The sequence below is a fragment of the Gossypium arboreum genome, chromosome 11 (genome assembly GCF_025698485.1).
Source record: "Gossypium arboreum isolate Shixiya-1 chromosome 11, ASM2569848v2, whole genome shotgun sequence".
Lineage (NCBI taxonomy): Eukaryota > Viridiplantae > Streptophyta > Magnoliopsida > Malvales > Malvaceae > Gossypium > Gossypium arboreum.
The window spans coordinates 116,529,499-116,554,356 of record NC_069080.1 but is presented as its reverse complement, the minus strand read 5'-3'; the positions used below and the strand labels follow the sequence as shown (position 1 = coordinate 116,554,356).

General features: G+C 32.8%; 1 long non-coding RNA gene across 3 annotated transcripts; it reads right to left on the bottom strand.

Annotated features, from left to right (window-relative positions):
- Positions 1–549: 549 nt before the first annotated feature.
- On the bottom strand, positions 550–3,562 carry LOC108474188 (uncharacterized). 3 transcript variants are annotated; one of them, XR_001869865.2, is made up of 4 exons: positions 2,811–3,562; positions 2,603–2,665; positions 2,157–2,520; positions 550–856 (listed from the first exon to the last, which is right to left on the bottom strand). It is a non-coding gene; the product is annotated as an uncharacterized LOC108474188 (long non-coding RNA). The 3 variants fall into 3 exon arrangements; XR_008274597.1 differs by lacking the exon at positions 550–856 and having other exon boundaries at positions 2,047–2,520; positions 2,603–2,682; XR_001869864.2 differs by lacking the exon at positions 550–856 and having other exon boundaries at positions 2,047–2,520.
- Between the last annotated feature and the right edge of the window lie 21,296 nt (positions 3,563–24,858).

Genomic DNA, 24,858 nt, shown 5'->3' with positions numbered 1-24,858 from the left:
GTGAAACTTCTTAAAGGTAAGAAAACTGTTCGTTGTAAATGGGTTTTTAAAAAGAAAGAAGAGGCTCCAGGAGTTGAAGAACCCAAATATATGACAAGACTTGTTGCAAAGGGTTACAGTCAAATTCCAGGAGTGGACTTCACAAACGTGTTCTCCCCAATTGTTAGGTATAGTTCAATTCGAGTTTTGCTTGGTATTGTGGCTATGCATGATTTGGAGCTTGGGCAATTAGATGTAAAAACTGCATTTTTGCATGTATAATTTGAGAAGGATATTTACATACAAAGAGAACTATGTTTGCTTGTTGAAAAAGTATCTTTATGGTTTGAAACAGTCACCAAGACAATGGTACAAGATGTTTGATCCATTTATAACTTCTCATGATTTCAAAAGAAGTAGTTTTGACAGTTGTGCTTACTTTAAGAAAAACAGTGATGGTTCTTTTGTGTATCTACTTCTTTATATTGATGACATGTTAATAGCAGCAAAAGATAAATGAGAGATAAGAAAGGTTAAAGCCCAACTAAGTAAAAAATTTGAGATGAAAAATTTGGGACCAACAAATAAGATACTTGGTATGAAGATTCTCAGAGATACAAAAGCAAGTAAATTGTACCTAAGTCAGAAGGAGTACATTGAGAAAGTTCTTTGCAGGTTCAATATATAGAGTGCTAAGCCTGTTAGTACTCCTTTAGCAACCCATTTCAGACTTTGTCTCCACAATCAGATGATGAGATTGAGTACATGTCACATGTTTCATACTCTAGTGCAGTGGGATCTCTCATGTATGTTATGATTTGTTCACGTCCAGATTAATCATATGCAATTAGTGCAGTTAGCAGATATATGGCGAATCCTGATAAAGAACATTGGAAAACAATTCAGTGGATTTTAAGATACTTACGATGTATTATTGATGTTGGCTTATAGTTTAAAAAAACTAGAGATGAAGTCATTAAGTATGTTGATGTTGATTTTACTGGAGACCTTGATAAAAGATCTCTCACAAAATGTCTTTATAATCAGAGGTTATACAATCAATTAGAAAGCCACTTTGCAAACTACAATCGCTTTGTCTACCACTAAAGCTGAATACATGGCAATTACTGAGACTTATAAAGAAACTATTTAGTTAAAGGGACTCTTTAGTAAACTCAATAAAGACCTTCAAATCAACACAATATTTTATTACAGTCAGAATACCATCTTTTTTACAAAAAAATCAAATGTTTCATGAGAAAACAAAACACATTGATGTTCGATATCATTTTTTTCGTGATATTATTACTCGTGGTAATATAATTGTGAACAAAATTAATACTCATGAAAATCCTGCAAATATGATAACTAAATCACTTCCTATAACTAAGTTTAAACATTGCTTAGACTTGATTTGTTCATTATTGAAGTAAACCCTTAAGAGGTTTTGTGGAAGAAGTGGAGAACTTATTCGTTTAAAGTTCGCGATGAAAAACTTATTCATTAAGAATTTATGTTAAGGTGAAGATTGTTAAAATTAACTAACTCGAATACTTATTTAAATAAAATATAACGATAAAATAAAATAAAATAAAAATTCATATAAAATTACACTTTTTTTATTTTATTTTAGAATAAAATTTTTAAACTTTATTAAACTCCATCTATTTTATATTGATGAAAATAAGATATTTTACTCTTACTAAAATATGACTTTACAAACTTATAAATAGGCATAATCTATTCTTCTTGTAATTATTCAAATTCGACAAAATAAATTTTCTTCTCCTCCGCTCATAATTTTTTTAAAAAAAATTTCCACGTAAAAATGTGTTTATTTTATTTTATTTTATTTTTCACATCCAAATTCTTTAATTGCAGAAGTTCTTAAGGAAAAACATTTTTCGAACGAAGATTTTTTAAATTCGCAGCTAGGGAATAACTGTTCGTATACATGTTAAAGCTGTTAAAGCTTATGGGCGTTAAAAGGGATTTTGATGGAAGGAGTTTGCTGGAAAATAGGTAATGGAATGAACATTTCAGTTTTAAATGATGCTTGGATCCCAATTGCAAGTAATTTCAAGTTATCTTCAGTTGTTAATAATTTAGATGATTTTAGAGTTGCTGGGTTAATTTAATAATAATAGAGAATGGAAACGGGAGCTGATTGTTAATACCTTCTCGGAGGAAATTGCTGGGAAGATACTTAGTATCCCGCTGGCGAAGGATCCTCATGACGACTTTATGGCCTGGTGTGGAGAGCCCTCGGGGGAGTACTTAGTGCGCAGCGCCTATAAACTATTACAAGCTTCTGAAAATGATACTAGAGCTCATGCTTTACATACCGACTACAGTAATTTCTACAAAAAAAACTATGGCTACTTAAGCTACCTTCTAAAATTAAGATTACAGTTTGGAAAATCTCTTGGAATTATCTGGCTACACAAGCCAATATGCAGCATAGAAAGTTATCAACTACTGTAATATGCCCCCGTTGCGGAAGCGGAGCAGAAACTATGGCCCATCTGATACATGAGTGTCCTGTGTCAGTTTCAATGTGGACAGAATTATCAATCCCGAATTTATTACAGGAATCTAATCTGGAATTCCTACAATGGCTTACCTGGATTTTGGATCAAAACACTTATTTCCATTGTAGACTTTTCTGTTGTGCTCTATGGTCAATCTGGAGAGAAAGAAACGCTGGAATACATGAGAAAATCAGTAGAACCGGAATCAAACTAGCGCAATTTGTTAAAAGCTATAATTAGATGGGGTGGAACCAAAAATCCCCAAAAGCTCACAAATAGTAAATAAATGGAAGCACCCACCTGAACAGTCAATCAAAATAAATTTTGATGGGGCTTATGATACATGGCTCTGCCTATTAGCTTCAGGGATCGTAGCAAGGAATAGCAAAGGAGTAGTTCTACTATCTAGCTCAGAGATCCATCAAGAAATCCCCTCAGCTTTTGCGGCTGAGGCTCTCGCTTGCCGCAAAGCAGTTCAAATTGGCATAAACATGCAATGGCCACAGATTATTGTAGAAGGTGACTCATTAACAGTAATCAAAAAATGCAAAACAAAAGAATAGGATAAATCACAGATAGGGGCATACATTCAAGATATTCAATAGCTTTTACTCAGATCTAAAATTTTTATCTTTGAATACACCCACAGATCTGCGAATCACCTAGCTTATATTTTAGCTACTGAAATGTTGAAGAGGAAGGAGATGTTTTACCTGATCGAAAGTGCACCAGGATATGCTGATAGCCAGAAAGATAAAGACAGATTGTGTTAACCAGATTGAGAAAGGGGGTAGATGAAAAGAGGAAGAGAGAAGTTTTGAAATGGCTGGTAAAGTAAAAACTTTCCTTGGTTTATGAGAGTGGCTTGAAGATGAATAGTCTGATAGGTGGATGGGATTGTAGTGGAAGACAGGAAAGAGGAAATGACAGATCAAATGGTTGGTTCAATTGCTTTCCTTGAAACTCTCAAACCGTTATTATGAAGAAAGGCTAGACTAACAGGCATGACGATGCAAAAGTTATTTGATTGGGCATGAAAAAGGTGAAAATTATTGCTTCTTGATTTTTCCTTTATTTATTTATTTATGCCCGTTTGTTTGACTTTGTTCACGGGCCAATTGCCAAAACTGGGCCAATTTATTTGTTTTGTTTTTACTGTGAAATACTTGGATTTCATTAGTTTAATTTTAATAAAAAGCCCAACCAGTTTACTAGTTTCAAAAAAAAAAAAAAAAGAAACTTACAAATTCTGCTTCATCTCTTTTTCGTTTGTTCTCTAGCCATGATGGGAATGGTAATGTTGTAAGGGCAGGTTTTTTGTTTTGCTCAACTTCTGGCTCAGCTATCGTGTCTGGCTTTTCTACAGTATCATCTTCCTGAAGGGTCTCTTCTTGAAGAATATCCGCAACTCATTCTTCCTCATCCTGAGTGGGTTTATCAGGGCTACTCAATAATTTACTTTAATAGAGTGCTATTATTTTCACTTGCTTCTCCCGTCTCTTCGATGTTTATTCTCTGTAGTACTTGAGATGTCGTTGCCAATTTTCCTTTTGATATCTCCCATCATGCTCATCCATTGGCTCATCTAGTCTTTGAGTTTAGTCAATGTGGTTCTAATTTGAGTGCACTTAGACTACACTTGTCTCACTTCTGTCTGCATTGACTACAACCCACTTTCTATTCGATCCAGCCTTTGACCTCATACAACATGAACATTTGGGTTGGTCTTTTCCTGAGCTTTCTGCAAATAAGGAGGTTGGTAAGTAATATTGATGGTCGCTAAACTAACTAAAAATTCGACTAAGGCAAGTGCACCTATCAAACAATAGTAAAGTTATGGTGAGACTGGAAATATCGTATCCACAAGGACTAAAAGTACTAGTAATTATTATCTTTTTATTATTTAGCCTATGAATTAAGGGATGTTTTAAACTAAGACTACTATCTAATTGACTAATATTATGACAGAGATAAAATGTAATATCCCGAATTAGTGCCTAAATGGAATAGTGGTTTCGTGACCACAAATCTGAGATAGAAATAACCATTTTATAATTATTTTGATGTTTATGATATGATTTCATGATTGTGTGAAAATTTCATGATGAAATCCTATGCCTAAAGTGCTTAAATTGAAATTAGGGACTAAATCGAATAATTGGCAAAACTTGCATTCTAGGAGTTTTTAGTATGAAATTGCTTTGGAATATTAATGAGGAGGTCTTAAATAGCAATTTGACCAATTTCTAAGTCTATGGACAAAAATTGGACATGGATGAAATTTTTTTGAAAGTTTAGTAGGAAGGGCATTTTGGTCATTTAGTTATTAAAATGAATTAAAAACAAAATTAAAAGCCAATTTTTGTCCATCTTCTTCATTAGGCCGAAATTTCAAGGGTTCTCCATAGCTAGGGTTTGTTTCAAGCTTCCAAGCTCCATAGTAAGTGATTCCAACTCCCGTTTTTAATGTTCTTTACGTTTTTGGAATCCCAGTAGCTCGAATTAACTTATGCTAGCAATAATTCAACCTAGGGTTCATATTTGGAAAAATACCCAAAGGTGAAATTTGTGTATTTTGGTGTTTTATGATAGAATATGAGGTTTTAAATTATGTTAGACAACTTGTGCTACTCGGTTTTAAGCGAAAACGAGTAAAAGGGCTTAATCGGTAAAAATACCTAATAGTCATAAGTACATGTTAGAGTGTGAATTTGATGTTGCCATAGAAGGGAAAAATGATCAGCATGTCATAAAACATAAGAATAAGGGATGGATTTTAATTCCCGAGCCTAGGGGCAAAAGTGTAATTATGCAAAAGTTTAGGAAAAAGCCTGTTTGAACCTTGGGAATAGATTAGAATACAAGTGACATGTCACTAGGATATTTGAGTTCCGAACTCGTTGAGTTGAGTCCGAGTTCACTTATGGGAGGGTTACATGGTAGCTTGGCTACATAAGTTCCGCAGGCTATTGAGTTTGTCTAGTTGCGGGTATGGCACTTACGTTCATGAAATCCGCGTATTCGAATTATATTCTGATGTGTTCAACGGGTGAATCTTAAGTGAATGAGAAGAATGCCTAAAACGAAGGTGACATATTGATAAGTGTGGTGAATGAGAAAATTTGACAAGTATGTGTTTAAATCCTCGGGTTGAGAACTTGGTATGATGAAATCGTAGAAAGATATTAAATACAAATGAAACACGAATGTCTTGATGTTGTTTATGCAAATGATGTTTTATGTGGAATTGCATGATTATGTTATTTGCTATTTGCATGTGAACTTACTAAGCATTTATGCTTACCCCCTCCTTTTCATTCATTATAGTTGTTGACAAGCCGGCTTGAGAATCGGGATAGGTCGAAGATTCGTTCACACTATCTGAAGGCCTAAATTCGTAAAATGGCTTGTGTATTTTGAATGTGGCATGTATGGCAAAATACTTACTTTGTGTAAATGATTTTATGACATGGTTATGGTTTGGTAAGAAAAGAGTTTGTGAATGATTAGCCATTGGAATCGCTAATCTAAATCATATTTGATGCCATGTATGTTTAAAATGCTATTTAGTCCATGGAAATCTATAGTAAAGTGAAATTTGTTATAAAACAGAATATTGCTGTAGAAATGATGTGAATTTGAAAAATCACTAAAAATTGTAGAAATTGACTTAAATGATGAATAAGTGAAGGAATCGAAGCTTAATGAGTCTATTTTCATATGGATTGAACAAAACAGGTATATGAATTATATTTTATGAGATATTTGAATTTTTATGAAATAGGGCCAGAGTGATTTCTGGATCCCTTATTATGAATTTAAGAATTCACCATAAATTGTAAAAAAATAATTAGAAGTCATTCTTTATATGTAAAGATTCCTTATTGAGTCTAGTTTTAAGAGAAACAAATGGCATAGTCATTGAAATTCTGTACAGAGAGACATCTGATTCGTAATATACAGAGGTCAGAGAAGTCAAACCCTGAAACAGGGGAGACTTTAACTTATAAACTGTACTAATTCGCCTTACCAAAAATTCTAGAAAAAAATTAGTAGATAGATATATGAGTCTAGTTTCAGGAAAAATTTATAGAATTGTATTTCAAGTTTCGAAACTTGAGATATGAATTTTTAAGCGACTATATCGCAGATTGCCAACTTGTCTGGAAGTTTTAAAAATAAATTGTTTGAGCTGTATAAGTAATGAATTAAGTCCGTTAACACCTCGTATTCGACTCCGGCGATGGTCTCAGGTACAGGGCATTACATAAAAGTTGGAAGATACTATTGGAAAACCGATGGAGAAGACAATACCCAAGGAAGAATTCACCTAGACTTCACTTATTACTATTGAATTAGACGATTTATTCACTTGACTTAATCCGTAGAAATCCCTGATTTATGTTAATATCTCTCTCGAGACTAAAACCAACTGACTCTAAGTTGATTAATTGAAATCTCTTTCTAATTAAAACCCTTATTTTCTCAGTAACTTGATCTATGGATTCCCTTGCTAGATTTGATTCTAATCCAGCAGATTTATGTTATCCTATCTCTAGGATTGCTCCACTTAATTATGGAAGATATACTCTTAAATAGGGACTTTTGCTCCACTGAATAAGCACATCAAAACCCGAATTAATATCCTGGAATATTAAGACAGGTATTAAGAACATATAATTAAGAATAAGAATAAGTATTTATCATATAAATTAAATAGTAATAGGATCTGTCTTAGGTTTCATCTCCCTTAGGTATTTAGGAAGGTTAGTTCATATTAATGGAAAACATCTCAAAATTTGGAAAACAGCAAAACATAAAGAATCCCAAAGAACTTCTAGGAAATTGGATGAAAATCTTCAGTCTTGATGTAGATCCTACTTCCGAGCTGATTCCGATGGCTGTTTTCGAGTATTTTCTACCTTCTACTCTCCGTGCCCCATTTAATCCTCTTTTAGGTGTTTATATAGACTTTGGAATGCTTCAAAACCCTCAAAATTGGCCTTTTCTGAGTAGAATTAGACTTGGGCTCAACAGGGACACAGCCGTGTGCCACGCCTGTGTACAAGTGCTCAGGCTGTGTGCAATTCTGACTTGATTTAATGTCAACACGGCCATGACACACGGGAATGTGTCCTGCCGTGTGTCACACACGAGCGTGTGGATTACCCGTGTGGAAATGCCTAGGCCATGTGAAACACTGAATTAGGCCCAATTTGTCCTTTTTTGGCCTGTTTCTTGCTCTTTTCGCCTTCCTATGCTCACCTAAGTATAAAACATGAATTTAAAGGGTTGGGAGCATTAAATTCAATGAAACCAAGGAAAAATCATTCATAAATATACCAAGCATGAGATAAAAATATGTATATATTATGGTTTATCAAATATCCTTACACTTAAGCATTTGTTTGTCCTCAAGCAAAATTCTTAACTCATAATTAAGTAGATTCTCTTCAACTTATAATTTTCATCAATAATGTTTCGAAGTAATCAACAAGTAATCATACATTGAGAACTCAACTAAAAGAACATTAAAGTTTCAAATAATCCAAGTTGAGTATTTCAATCATAAAATCATAGGTATCCCCATTTATCTAAGTAATCACCTTTAATTCCAAATTGACAAGGTTGACATTCTCATTAACGATTCACTCAAATCATTTAAAATGTTTAAGGTTCAATAATTAAACACTCAATAGCCAAACATGAAAAGTTATTACCATAGGCTTGCATGAAAATCAAATCTCCACCACTATAAATGAGATGATACACAAATCAAAAGGTCTTTAACAGGGTTGTAATGGGGCTTGGGTTAAAGGTGTGGATAAAGGCGGAAAAAGAGGGTTAGAATGAAGATTAATTTTATAAATTACCAAACTTAGAAAAATAAAACTAATTACTGAATTACAAACAAATGCCAGAAGTAAAACTATCCAAAACTAATGAAGTGAGTTTTTTCCCAAAATAATAACTTTAACTTATTCAAGCTCTTTTATAGCAATATGCAGTAATCTAAATATAACTATACGGGTTTTTTTTTTAAGAATAAGAACAAGTATGGAAAGTACATAATAAGAATTAATTCAGTAACTGAAATGAACGAACATAGTTAGGTATCTAATTAACTAAAAATTCGACTAAGGCAAGTGCACCTATCGAACAATAGTATAGTTATGGTGAGACCGGAAAGATCGTATCCACAAGGACTAAAATTACTAGTAATTATTATCTTTTTATTATTTAGCCTATAAATTAAGGGATATTTTAAACTAAGACTACTATCTAATTGACTAAGATTACGACAGAGATAAAAGTTGGAAAATACTATTGGAAAATCGATGGAGAAGGCAATACCCAAGGAAGAATTCACCTAGACTTCACTTATCACTATTGAGTTAAACGATTTATTCACTTGACTTAATCCGTAGAAATCCCTGATTTATGTTAATATCTCTCTCGAGACTAAAAATAGCTGACTCTAGGTTGATTAATTGAAATCTATTTCTAATTACAACCCATATTGTCGCATTAACTTGATCTATGGATTCCCTTATTAGATTTGACTCTAATCCGGCAGATTTATGTTGCCCTATCTCTAGGATTGCATGTAACTCCGCTTAATTATAGATGATATACTCTAAAACAGGGACTTTTTCCCAAATTAATATCCTGGAATATTAAGACAAGTATTAAGAATACATAATTAAGAATAAGAACAAGTATTTATCATAAAAATCAAATAGTAATAGGATCGGTCTTAGGCTTCATCTCTCTTAGGTATTTAGGGAGTTTAGTTCATGTTAATGGAAAACATCTCAAAATTTGGAAAACAAAAAAACATAAAGAAACCTAAAGAACTTCTAGGAAATTGGATGGAAACCTTCAGTCTTGATGTAGATCCTGCTTCTGAGATGATTCCAATTGTTGTCCTCGAGTATTTTCTGCCTTCTACTCTCCGTGCCCCCTTTAATCCTCTTTTAGGGTGTTTATATAGACTTTGGAATGCTTCAAACCCTGAAAATTGGCCTTTTCTGAGTAGAATTAGACTTAGGCTCGACAGGGACACAGCCGTGTGCCACGCCCGTGTACAAGTGCTCAGCTCGTGTACAATTCTGACTTGATTTAATGTCAACCCAGCCAAGACAAACGGGCATGTGTCCTACCTGTGTGTCACACACAGGCGTGGGGATTACCCATGTGGAAATGTCTAGGCCGCGTGAAACACTGAATTAGGCCTATTTTGTCCTTTTTTGGCTCATTTCTTACTCTTTTCGCCTTCCTATGCTCACCTAAGTATAAAACATGAATTTGAAGGGTTAGGAGCATCAAATTCAGTGAAACTAAGGAAAAATCATCCATAAATATACCAAGCATGGGATAAAAATATGCATATATTATGGTTTATCAAATATTTCAACGATTTTGGTTAGGATTACCTCTCTATTGGTCGCCTCCCCATCTCAAATTTGAGTAGTCTTTCGAGTTGGGATTATAAGTGTTCGATTGGGGGTTTCTACACCTATTCCAAATATATTTCACATCCTCAGCTTGGTTCTCAAGGTATTGGCTGACTTTTCTAACTGCCTCATTCATTATGGGCCTGGTGGACATTGATTCTAATCGGTTCAACTTGTCTAAAATCTGCTACTACTTATCCTCCTCCTAGATAGCTTTAGCTGCGGATGGCCTTAGACTTTATGTAAATTTTTCGTTCGATCACTGGCAGGAATTCATAGTCATGTTTCTTATCAATTGATAGACGTCCTCATATGTTTGATTCATCAAGGTTCCCCCTGCAGCTCCATCTAGTCTTGACGTCAAATTTTCATCCAACCCATTGTAGAGCATATGCAACCTTAGCCATTTAGGTAGACCATGATGAGCGTATCTCTATACCAACTACTTAAACCACTACCAAGCTTTCTAAAATTGTTCTCCTTCCATCTGTTTGAAGTTGGACATATCCCTTTTTAGTTGGGCCGTCTTGCTGATAAAAAAGAACTTGTATAGAAATTTCTTCATAAGATCCTTTCATGTCATGGTTGACCCTGGTGCTTACGAGTATAACCAAGAAAAAGCATTATTGATTAAGGAGAAGAGGAACAACCAAACATGAATGATGTCATCGGTGACCCCGTTAATTTTAAACGTATAACAAAGCTAGAAAAAACCATTCTAAATGTCGATTTGGGTCATCTGTCATCCTCCTTCTAAATTGGAGGTTGTTCTGTATCATCCGGATCATTGTCGGTTTTATTTCAAAGTTCTTTGTTGTAATTGTTAGTCTTATGATGCTTCGTTATACTGCATCCAAGTTCGATAACACATAGTCTCTGAGTGTTCTTTCTTCTCGAGCCATGGGCAGCTTTATCAGTAGCTGATGTTGTGGTGGTGGTGGGTTTTTTTATTGGTAGATCGTCAAATAATGGATTATCTCATGGTAAATCAACTGCAATAGATGGGTAATTTTGCATCTGTTGTTGTTGTTGTTGTAAACGATTACGGTGAATGACTCTCTTTGGATCAGTAGTTGGCTCTATAAGAGGGGCCCTATTTCGAGTCATGCACTGAAATCCACAAAGAAAAGAAGCAAGTTAGTGAATTGAATAAATTAATAAAAATTAAAATCGTATATATAATTTGAAAAATTTCCTAATATCCTATTAACCGTAAAAATTTAAATTAATCTAATAAAGATGCCTCCCCGGAAACGGCGCCAACAACTTGACCGCCTCTCGATGTACTAACATTGGAAGTGACAATACTGTTACAAAAGATAAGGATTTAAACAGTGTCTGCAAGTATGCGGGTCAGGGTTGTAAGATGATTGTACAACGAAGTTCTGGAAGTACTCCGAGGATCGTACCCAAAGGAGGCTTGATTAAATTAAAAATAATTCCTATGTTAACATGCCTAATTAGTACTCTAACTAGATTATATTATGATTATTCATAAATTTATAATAAAATGATATTTGTAATAAAAAAAATAACGATTGACATAAAGTGTAAATTTATCAGATTTAAAGACAGAAGACTAACTCGTTTCCATATTCATAGTTAGCTCCTATTTTGGGTTTTATTCAATCAGCTAGTTATTAACCTAGCAGGGCCTCTCGGTCTTCTGCTAACCTAATGAGTTGGAAAGCACTACTTATCTTTCGATGTCACAGTTCAAACTAGGTCAAGGTAAGGTTTTCATAACGAGCAATACTAATTTCAGTTTCATGCCTACCTTCATGATTTCCTAGGGTCGTCAATCCTAGGGTTTTAGATTCTTCCTTTCTCAACCAATTGATCTACTAAGAAAACCTACATAGACATTAATTACTCCCACATCCACTCATTAATCTCCCTACTAGATTAGTTCCCCATGGCTCTAAGATATACAATAGAATTGAATTGGAAAAAAGACATTTGCAAAATCAAAAGTAAAGTTGATAAAGATCCTGATATAGATCTAAATATTGCTACACGAATAGTAATCCATGATAGGTTTGATGGATCTAAAAACTACAAAGAAAGCTAAACTACAAATGAAAGTAAAATTAAACTAAGAGGAAAATCGTCTCTAAACTGTTCTAAGCAATCATATTTATAAGCCTAGGGTTACAAGCTCATCCTTGACCTAAAACAACTGACTAATCTTTGTTAAATTTTATTATGCGGATGAAAACACTCCTAGTCTATTAAGTGGCCATGTTGTGTTGGTGTCACAACACCCTCTAGCCTGTGTCATGACACTGACTGCAGTATGCATCTTTGGAATGTCTTAGGACTGCTCCTTGGGTATTCTGCTTGCTATGTTGTGGCATCCAAGCTCCGAGTTACAACATCGCGAGCAGTCCACTATCTTTTTGGAACAACCCTAACCCGTCTCCATTGCCGGATTGGGGTTACGAAGTATTACAATGAAATTTTCAAACATTTAACACTTCATGGAAACAAATTTTCAAATATAATTATAAATAATCTAAACACATTTGATTTATAGAAAACATGTACTTATGGCCTTAAATCGTGGTTACGGGGCCTCAAAAATAGTTTGGGAATAATTAAGGACCAATTTGAAATAAAACAAAAAGTTTACCATAAAATTGAAAATTATGAAAATAGGGGTCACACGGTCTTGTGGCTAAGCTGTGTGACATAGCTCAGACTGTGTGAATAATCAAATTTTTGACTCATGACCATGTCTCAGCCCGTGTGTCCGCTCGTGTGGTTATTCAAAATAGGGTCATACAGCAATGTAGCAGATCATGTTCTCAACTGTGTGTATATTCAAAGTTAGGTCACACAGCTGTGTCTCAGACCGTGTGAAACCTACACCTAAACCAACAACACAAACAACCTTGTGGTAGCCCATGTGTCAGGCCGTGTGTTCCAAAATTAACTAAAAAAACAAAGCAAATTTTACACCAATCTTGCATACCAATTCAAAACCATAACCACCCAATAAATACCTCTTAAAACACCTTCAGACAAGTCAATATGTGTCAAATAAAAACAACCTAAGTTCCTAACCAATGTGCCCTCATTGACACCACATTTCTTACATCTAACAATATGTGTAATGACTCAAATTTTTAGGTCATCGAAAAATTGAGTTTTTGGGTCTTCGATTTTGAAAATTAGATTCGTAAATATTTATTAGAAATATTTACGAAGTTAAGTGAGAGGTTAATTAGATTTTAATTAAGTAAATTTAGCTTAATCAAGGCTAATTTAGTGAAAGGACTAGACTGAATATAGTGTAAAAATTTAATTATAAACTATAGAAAATTCAAGGGACTAAATTAGCAAATAAGCCTTAGGAGACAAGTGTGTGGTATGTATGAATACATTTGTATTATTTTAATTGGTACAAATGTATGTATAAATAGGCATTTACTTATTAAACAAGAAGTAATAATTATAATAATTTAATAATATATATGTTATAATAATAATAGAATAATAAAAGAATAAAGTAAATAAAACATAAAGAAAAAGAAAGGAGAAAGGGACAAAACAGAGCAGGAAAAGAAAGAAAGAAAAAAAAAAAGAAAGGAAATATAGGATTTTGATGTTTAAAGTTCAAGTGGTAAGTCAATTTGATCCCTTTTCTTACAATTTTGATATCTATGGAATCCTAGGAAAGAATATTACTTGAGTTATGTTGAAATTTAGAAAGATATTGAATTTTTTTGATGTTGATTAAGTTGAATAAATGGAAAAATTAAGTGTTAATTTGATGGAAATTCAAGTTAGAAGTGGGAAAATGATTAAATTGTAAAAGAAAAGATGGGTCTTGCAATAATAGGGATTGAATTGAGAAGATGTTATAATTAGTATTTTATTCTGAAAATTTAAGAGTTGGAATAGTTTAAAATGATAATTGAATGAAAATATAGGATTTATTTTGAAGAAAAAAATGGTTATGGTGGAAGGACTAAATTGGAATTTAAGTAAAAGATACATGGAAATACAATAGTGTGTTATTAAATAATATATATATATATTGATAATTTTAAATGTTAAATTTTATGTAGCTAACGTAGCACCGGAAACATCATCGAAAAAGGGAAAGGAGAAAGTGAACGAGGATATCGAGTAAACTCGAGAAATTCGGTTTGTATTTCTATAAACTATACTTAATGATTTAATACAATGTAATTGCTTTTCTTAGTAGTTAGAATGTATAATGAATGATATGATGGAAAATGTTACTGTTTCTATATTATAATGATATGATTTGAATACCTATTAACAGTGCCGGGCTAGTCGGATATAATTGGCATGCCATAGGATTAGAAGTATTCAGGGATATTATGACTGTGTGTCAATGTGACACTATATGTGTAGATTACTGTGACTGTTCCGGATTCGTTCCAAAGAGGTACTTTGTACCTGATTATGACTGTTACTGCTACTGTTACTGTTACCCTACGGTGTATTTCGATTTCGGCCGATGAAACACTGTACATTATCCCCGGTGTGTGGGTTGGATCCGTGTATCCGTCCAGGTCCGAGTTATGTTAATAGGGGTAATTGAAAGTACTAAAGACAAAGACTGACTGCTATTGATTATGTGACTGTTATACAAGTATTGAAAGATATTGAATGATATGAAAAGTATAAAAAGAATTGTTTAAACACATTTAAGAGTTACAAGTTAAAGGTAAGTGATGAAGCTAATAAGATTATGAAATAAAAGTTATGCTACAATGTATATACATAGCTTATTATTGTTTTAAGTATTAGTTTATAGAAATACCACTGAGTGTATACTCAGCGTACAATATGTTTCCGTGCGCAGGTCTAGGTACGAAAGAAAGTTAAAGACTCAGCATCCAAGCCAATCCCGGACTCAAAGTGGTAAATACTTTTCTTTTGGTAGTATGGCATGTACCTAGGTTGTTAAGGTGTTATTTTGCATATGATAGTGTATAAACATGAAAGTTGTTGAAGTATGGTATGAAATATGCATATTTTGAAAGTTAAACTTATATGAGTTTGACTAGCATGATAATGTTGTATAATTTTGATATGAATTGTGGTATAAAATTCTTAAGAGGTAATGAATGAAAGAATGAATATTTGCTAAGTTTGAATGGCATAATGAATGATATTTGATTTAGGAACTATTAGTAAATGTTTGGGCATGAAATAGATATGTTTGGCATATGAAAATTACCTCTAAAAGAGGTGGCAAATTGGCTTAAATCAAGCCTATATGGTGCCACACGGTCAGGGGACACGGGCGTGCGTTATGGCCGTGTAAGAAACTCAGTAACCTCCTAAATATTACACGGCCTTGACACACGGGCGTGTCATTTGGCCGTGGGCTTAAGTCAGTAGATAGCTATGTACCACACAGCTTTAGCACACGGGCGTGTCCTAAGCCACACGGGTGTGTGCTCCTATCTCCAAGGAAAAATTTCTAAAGTTGCCAATTTAGTCCCGAATCACTTTTAAAACATATATTGGGCCCCGTAGGCCCATATTAGGGACTTTATGATGAAATTTGATAAATATTGATCTGGAATGTAAAGTGTATGACTAGGTTTTGTATAAATGTTAGTGTTTAATTCCGGTAATACCTCGTAGCCCTATTCCGGTGACGGTGTGGGGTTAGGGGGTGTTACAATATGCAATATCATCCACTAAAACTCACATATATATAGCTATATATCAATAACCATCAATTCTATTTAGCACATTAAACCATACATCAATCCAAACTACTTATAAAATACACATCCTAAAAGATTTAAACTCATAAGACAAACATATATTCATCCACATCTATAAAAAAACATTTGCAGTAGAACAAAATATAACTCAAAATTTTACATGACAGCATCCAATACATGTAATCCTTCATTTAGATACTATACACCAAAATGACCATTTCTCACAACATTAACATCTTAGGTACATGCCAAAATATAAAAGAAAACATCACCAACATTGAGTTCGGGATTATCACTGGATGCTGAGTAGACAATCAAAAATAGGTACTTAACCTGCATATAAAGGAATGATCAAATAATGAATAAATTTCATTAACTCAAAGAACTACACATACACTTAATAATCCATAATTTCAAAATCCATAACATGTAATGGTTGTTACCATATAGTTTACCATAAAGTTCATCATGAACATTCCAAGATATCCCTTATTTACCAACCTTCTTCAACAGATCAGTTATACATCATCAATATGGAATCAACCTGTTATTGGCACTCAATGCCTGACAGATAAACCGTAACAAAGTTTATGCCCAGCACTATCAGATAAACCGACTGTAGGTGTGTCCTGCACTAGTCGAATAAACCGACAATGGTTTTACGCCCAGTGCTAGTCGAGTAAACCACCAATATCAATGTGTGCCCAGCACTAGTTGGTTAAACCAACATTACAATGTTTCAGTGTGCCCAACACTAATCTATAAAACCTAAAAATACATACATATTTGCATAATTCCATTATTCTTCGTTTAACTGCTTATCAATTATATACAATTGCAATTATATATCAAAGTAATAAACAAATTAATTAAAATGAATAAATAAACAATTAAATAAAGTTTGAGTTCAAGGACTATGAACTTACTGAAATTATTAGTTTCCAATAATTGAAGTTCATTATTCGAAAACTTTCTTCTTCCCTAGATTAATGACTGCTTTACTCGTTTCTTGATCTAAATATGACAATTTAATTCAATTAATTAACTCAAAACCATAATAGTTCAACTTAAGCAATTTATCTCTTAATCATATCTATACATTTAACCTTCAACAATTGACATTTACACAAATTAGTCACATCCTTATCTAATTTCCCTAGCTAATCGAATGTACATATGATTCTCTTACAGTCCCTAAACTCTTGAAATTTATAATTTAACACCATGCTATTTAAAATTTATAACATTTAACTCCTTGAAAGCTAACACTAGTAAGAATCATTACTTAGGGTAATAATTTCTCATACCATAAAATTTAATAATTCAACCAAAATTTCCACCACAATAAAGAATCTCAAAGTAGTCCCTAATCTTATCATATTTTATCCAATTAGTCCCTCAATTAGTTTGGTCTAGCTTCAAGGGTTCAAAAAATGCAAAATCTATTAGAAATGAAAGTATAAAACAGTTACATGAAAGGCATTCAACAACCAAAGCTTAAGTTTCCCCCTCCTATGGTGTTTTTTTGGTGAAGAAGAAACATTAGAGATGATGACCACCTATTTTTATTTTATCAAAGTTTTCTCTAATTTCCTATTTATAATTTTACCATTTAAGCATATTAAAATGACAACTAAACTAATCCATGTACATCCACTATCTTAATATTTGGTATTATTATCCACTAAGTCTTTTAAATTTTTTTTACATCAATTAATCACATTTACTAATAACTCTCAACTTTTGCATCTATTACACTTTAGTCCTTTTTATTTAATTAGCTATTTGAACCTTAAAATTTCACTGCCAAATTTTAATATGACATCCATAATGCCATATAATTACCAAATAATTAATATATTTTAACCCACAAGCTGGAATTATGGTCGCAAAACCTTTACTCCCGACACCACTGGAAATGGGTCGTTATACTTTTTGTCTACCAATGATGTCCTGCACACTCACCGAACATATTAGTCTACCTTTAGGCCTACCTTGACCCACAAGATCATAAAATTGCCTAAATTGCTCATTTTACCTAAGTGTTGAAAGTAAAAACTAAATAAAAACAAACCAAAGTTGATATCCTAAAAGCTCATTAAGTACAAAAAGTAGTTTAATCTACTACAACGAATTGCGGCAAATCACCAACCTTCTTATGGATTTAGTTATGAGCCATTCTAGATGCAATTAACCTAGCCCTATTATTAAACATTAAAATAATGCAAAATAATAAAGAGAAAAGTAAGGAATTCTTAGAAAATCCAATGTCTCCAAGACTTGTGATTGGTTGAATGGAAATCTGAATCCACAAGATATGTTGATTATCAATTTGAATTAAAGCACGAGAAAAAATAAAGCAAAAGGAAAATAGTGGATGAAAACTGGAAATAGATTAACTTCAAAACTGAAAAGTAACAAAACAATGTTGAGAAAAATTTGAAAACTCACTCAAACTATGAATCTAAAACCTAAGAGAACCCCACAACTAATGTTTTAAGGTAACATATATAGTCTAGATGTATTTTGACCTAATTAGGTTGATTACACTAAATTACAAGATAAATTCAATTGTAAGGATGGAAACACCCTTGCAGACTTTTGGACCATTGAGCTTCAATGTCGTAATATTCCAAGACCAATGTCGCGACTTTGCAGGCAGCTTGATTGATTTTCTAGGACTGGGTTGAATGCTACAACTTTACTCCTCCAATAAAGCAACTTTGCAAGCAGTTTGCTCGATCTCTTGGGATTAGGTTCGTAACACCCCGAACCCGTCTCTGTCGCCTGATTAGGGTTACGGGATGCTACGACAATTAACAATTCAAATAATATATCATTAAAATTTAGAATTTAATTTAATCATCAATTATAAATAGTCATATCTCTAGGGATTGGGTTCATAACACCCTAAACCCATATCTGTTGCTGAATTAGGGTTACGGGATGCTACGACAATTAACAGTTCAAATAATATATCATTAAAATTTAAAATTTAATTTAATCATCAATTATAAATAGTCATTCATTATTCATGGCATACGTATAAAAATAAGACTTAAATCGAGATTATGGAACCTATAATGCAATTTAAAAACAAGTGAGGACTAATTTGAAATAAAATAGAAAAATATGGTAAAAATAGAAAATAGGGGTCACACGGTCATGTAGTCAGGTCGTGTGAAAAAGCTTAGACCATGTGGATCAAAGACATGGCCGTGTGGCCAAACCATGTAACAAACTGGACTGTGTAATTCATGGTCACACGACCATGTCACCAGGCTGTGTAACTCTCTGATGCTGTGTATGATTGGGTCACACAGTTGTGTCACCAAGTCGTGTAACAAATTGTGAACATGTGTACAAACCTACACTAAAATCAAAAAGGCTACATGGTCATGTCGTATGACCATGTGTGACACGCGGTTGTGTGGCAGATTGTGTCGTAGGCCGTGTACACCTAAAAATGCCTTCAAAACCAAGTCATTTCACCTACAATTTCTTAGACCTATCTAAGATACATTGAGACATGCCGAAATATATCAAATAACATTCAACCTAAGTGCATAACTAATATGCCCTCAATTGACACCTCAAATAATAAATATATGCATATACAAATTCACATTCATAAATCATCAACCCACAAGCATATACTTATCAACAAAGCCATTGCACCTTAACACCTATCAAACCAAACTCACAAAAATGACCAAAACTACTTGCATTTACATGAGCATATGTATTTCAAAAGTACCAATTAAGCAATCATCACAACTATACTTACATAACCAAAACATAATCCAACATAAATATATACATTTAGAATTAATCTTCTAGTACATGCCACTTATAACCTAAACCAAAATGATCAAAATTTCTACCAAGTCCTGAACAGATAATGTTAGCTCCAACATGACTTCGAACCAATCAAACTTCCAATAATCTACAAAGAAATCAAACACAAAGGACATGAGCAAATCATTCCTTAGTAAGTTTGTATTAAAATTTAGCTTTAACTTGTTGTAAATGATGTAACTTAAACATTTCACAATTAAATCCATAATCAATGTTATAAGTTTATTAATTTCCTATACACATCACAAGTCTCACAAGGTTAGCTAGTTCACATATATGAAACATGTAACTTTATCATGTCATAAAACATATTCAAGTAAACACCTTTGATACACAATTCAAATGTAACACCTCTAACCCTTATCCATTTCCGGAATAGGGTTACGGAGCATTATCGAAGTTTACAGATTAAATAAACAAATATTTCATATCGTATAACACTCATGTCAAAATCAAACATATTATCCCTTATACGAGCCCTTGGGGCCCAAAATACACGTTAGAAATAAGTCGGGACTAGATCAGGTACTCAAAGAATTTTTTGAAAAACATTGAAAATTTTCAAAGTTGCAGGGGACACACGGCTGTGTGGCTAGGCCGTGTGACTCACACAGTTAGGAGAAAGGTCCATGTCTCAGACCGTATGAGCATTCGAAATAAGGACACACGGCTATGTCCCAGCCCGTGTCTATGCTCGTGTAACTCCCTGACTTGGGTCACACGGCTAAGCCACACGCCCATGTGCTAGGCCGTGTGAGCATACTGACTTACGCAATTTAAAAGATACAGGGGACACATAACCATGTCACTTGGCCGTGTGTCACACACGGCTGAGACACAGGCTCGTGTCTCTGCCTGTGTGGACAAAAATAGGCCAATTTCCAAGCCACATTTTTCACCCAATTTGACACCAACCTAACTCAACATTTTTGCACATTAACAAGCCATAACAAGACATTCAATACAAGCCAAAAACAAGTTTTAAGCATAAAATATCGCCACATACAAGTAATATGCCCTTAGGCACCTCAACTGACAACTTAAAAACATGTCAACCAAGTATTCATACTTACCTAAATGACCAAATACATATATGCATATTCAAACCACATTTTACTTTCTTTCATTCTACCATATCAAACACACATCAAATATGATAAGGCCACTTATATACACATTAAAATATATCAAACACAAGCCATTCAAGTGGCTAGTCTCAACAAAACTTTATATGCAAACGTTGGCCAAAATAACCTATACATTCCATTATAACCGAAATTAATTAACTGAAAATACCAAAAGGATCGAAAGATAGTGTGAAATAACTCCAACCAGCTTCCAACTTGACTGAGCTTCCGAATTACTATAAGACACGAAAAATAACATAGAGTAAGCATTTAAACTTAGTAAGTTCATATAATAAAAAATTTAACTTACCATATATTCATAAAATAGGTAAGTAAACATAGCATATTTCAACCAATTTGGTCAAAAGCCTAAACACATGATCACCAACATATTAGCCATGAAAATCATATATAAGATCCAATACACATGAATGAATTCATCAAGTAATCACATTTTTAGTATTTCATGTAAATACCAGTAATAGTTCATCTCGAACTCATAGAATCTCATAACAGAATTGTGCCTGTTGAACCATTTAGAATATTGTTGGATACACGAGTAGTACACACGAAGTGTATTGAACTGTAATCCGTCAAGTCAAGTCATGTACATGTATGCTCATAGGATTTATAAACGGTAAGCTCATCCAAGCTGAATAACGGGAAGCTCATGCGACCTGAGTATCGGGAAGCTTATAAGAGCTGGAATAAGTGACCCTAATAACATGTCATTTGTATCCTATGGATTCTTAAAGTTCAAATGGGGCTCCATAATTGTTGAATATACAATCGGTATTTATTCATGGCAATTATACAATTCACAAACAATAATTCAATTTAACACATATAAATGTAGAATTTAATTACACGAACTTACCTCGACAAGTGTATATAGATACGAATGCAACTAATAAGATATTTTCTCTTTGCCTCGATCTAGCTCTGTATGAGGTCTGACAGGATCTATATGAATAAATTTAACTCATTTCAATATAATTCTCATTCAATTTAATCCAATATAGAATTTTGGCAAAATTACCATTTTGCCCTATACTTTTAATTCCTTTGTAATTTAGTCCCTAGGCTTGTAAAATGAAATTCATACAATTTAATCCTTACTCAAGGCTAGTCGATTTTTATACATATTAATAGCAGCCCATTTATTTCAAAAATTCATAAATTTTACCATAAATTTATCATCTTTTTCAATTTAATCCCTATTTGATAATTTCATCAAAATTCTCTTTACAAAAGTTGTTTATCTAACAACAATCATGCATTTTCTAACATCAAACTTCAAAATTCAAGCATATTCATCAATAGAAAAACTCTAATACTTTAATAGTTTTGCAAATTAATCCCCGAACTAGCTAGATTAAGCTACTATGATCTCGAATACATAGAAATCATAAAAAAAGGGATAAAAATACATACCTAATTAAGCAAAATAAGCTTGTCCAAATTCAAGCTTCCATGGCTAAACTTCTTTCTTTTTTATTTTTTTTATTTTTGGTGGAAGATGAGAGAATAGATTATTTTATTTCATTTATTATAACTTTAATCACTAATTTCCAAAATTAACCTTAATAAATTATTAAATTTCCAATGATGATTATTCATACTTATCCATTAACCACTTTAATGGCCTATTTACTATATAAAGACCTCAAATTTAAAATTCTATAGCTATTTAATATTTTTAGCTATTAAAACTCAACATTTGCACTTAATACAATTTAGTCTTTTTATCAAATTAGATATGTAAACGGTAAAATTTCTTAATGAAATTTTTTTACGGTATTTATATCAAACTGTAGACCATAAAATAATAATAAACTAAATATTTTTCGACTTCAAATTTGTGGTCCCGAAACCATTGTTCTGATTTCACTAAAAACGGGTTGTTACAATACAACCATCACTTATTCATTTAACATTTCACATATTCATTTCAAGTATCCATTTCAAATGTCCCCTTTCATATATCAATCTCCATATAACCATTTTGTATAACAATTTCATCTAACCATTCCTATTTATTCATTTTTCACCCGATAAACCATAATGAAATAGCATTGGATACGAGAGAACAATGCTCACATAAGCTTTGACGATAAATTCTCACATGATTTGTGACTGTAAATGCTCACACGAGCTATGAAATGGGCCTGCTCATACGAGCTATGAAGAATCTACAACAAATGCAGGATTTTAGCCATCGGTAGGACATCCAAGACCAATACCCGAAACAGTAATAACCCTAATGACATGTCACTTATATCCTGAGCATTCTTAAGGTTCATACGGGCCACGATTCAAATCCATTTCATTTAATTATTCAAACATTACGTAATCACATGTATTCAACCATACAATTTTCCATTTTCAAATATAACCTACAATTATAATATCATTGCAACTTGATCCATCTCATCATTAAACATTTACTAACAAATGAATTCAATCAAAAACATATATGATAATTTTTGATTCATCAAAATAACAATTAATCAATTTAATCATTAAACAAACTTACCTAATAAAAAATAGTAATGAATGCAATACCGATGATTACTCCGCTAACTTTCATTTTCCACGATTATTGTCCAATTGATTTGTTTCTTAATCTAAGTAATAATTTTAATTCAATTAACCATTTAAAACAACTTAAACAATTAAACTTATGCATATAAGTCTTTTTATTATAATTTTGCAATTTTACCTTAAAATTTCACCCTTTATACAATTTAGTCCCTATATCAAAACTTATGAAAATTTCAAAATTAATCCCAAAACACTGGTGCTGAATTCAATATGGTCCCTCTATAGCCCCTAGACAACTGAATTTTGCAATTAAACCATGTGAATGTCAAGATTATAACAATTAAGTCATTAATTCAAAGCTAACTAAAATCACTTTACAAAATATTCTTATTTAACTACCCAGCTTATAAATCCATCGTTAAATTTCAAAAATTCATCAATGGCTTAAATCAAAATATTTAACAGTTGTACAAATTAGTTCTTGGATTAACTAGATTAAGCTACAACGATTTCAAAAATATAAAAATCACTAAAAACGGACTTGAAATAGATACCATGCACGTGGTTTGAAGCTTGGCCGAAAGCTTTCTTACTCAAAAATGGGGGATTCAATTTTACCAAGTGAAGAAAGATGAAGATGATAGTTTATTCATCTTTTGTTTGTTATAATTATTATTTAATTACATTTTTAACCTTACCATTAACTTATAAACTATATAAAATGCATGTCCATAAATGTCCACTTAAAATAAAAGGTATAATTGCTATATAAACCCCTAACCATTAATTTGTAACTATTTAACACATACAACTAATAACAATTAAATTTTACAACTTTTACAATTTAGTCTTTTTTACTTAATTAATTATCTAAACGTTAATATTTTTTAACCGAATTTTAATACGACACTATAATAACCCTGTAAATATTAAAGGAAAAAAAACACTGACTCACTAGTCGAAATTGTGGTATCAAAACCACTATTTCTGATATAAATGAAAATGGATTGTTATAGAGTTGAATGTTGCAACTTTATTCCTCCAATGTTGTGACTTTGAGACAAGTGAGCATGCCTTGTAAAAATTCAGCTAAGTGTTGGACAACATCCAATGTTGAAGCTTCCATGCTGAATGTTGTGACATTCAATCCATGCCACTGACTTCTTAGCTTTGATTGTTTCCTACACACTCGGTTAACTTGTTAGTTCTACTGTAGGCCCGAATTGTAACGCCTCAAAATTTAAATTTTGTTTTTTGTGAATGTCTGACACAAATATTTGTCTGCTTGAGTGGTTAATTATCCTGGGTGTGTGTAGGAGGTCCCAAGTTCAAGCCATGACTTGGGAAAATTTTAGTATTTTTATGATTAAAGCTCAATCTTTGGTTAATAGGATTTTATTTAATTGTTGATAAACTTAATCAGAATGGGCCTGCTGGTCTGGTGGCTAAAAAGTGTGTTGGCTTGCTGAGGGTCCTGTGTTCGAATCCTTACGTGAGAAATGGAGATTATTTTTGCTCGGTTTGGTGGCTGAGAGTTTGAGTTGTAATGAAAATTTGAGTAGTGGGTGGTTGAGATAGAGTAGGTAGTGGGATTTAAGTTACCAGTTCCCAAAACTTCTCTCTGCAGAAAAACTAACCATCACCC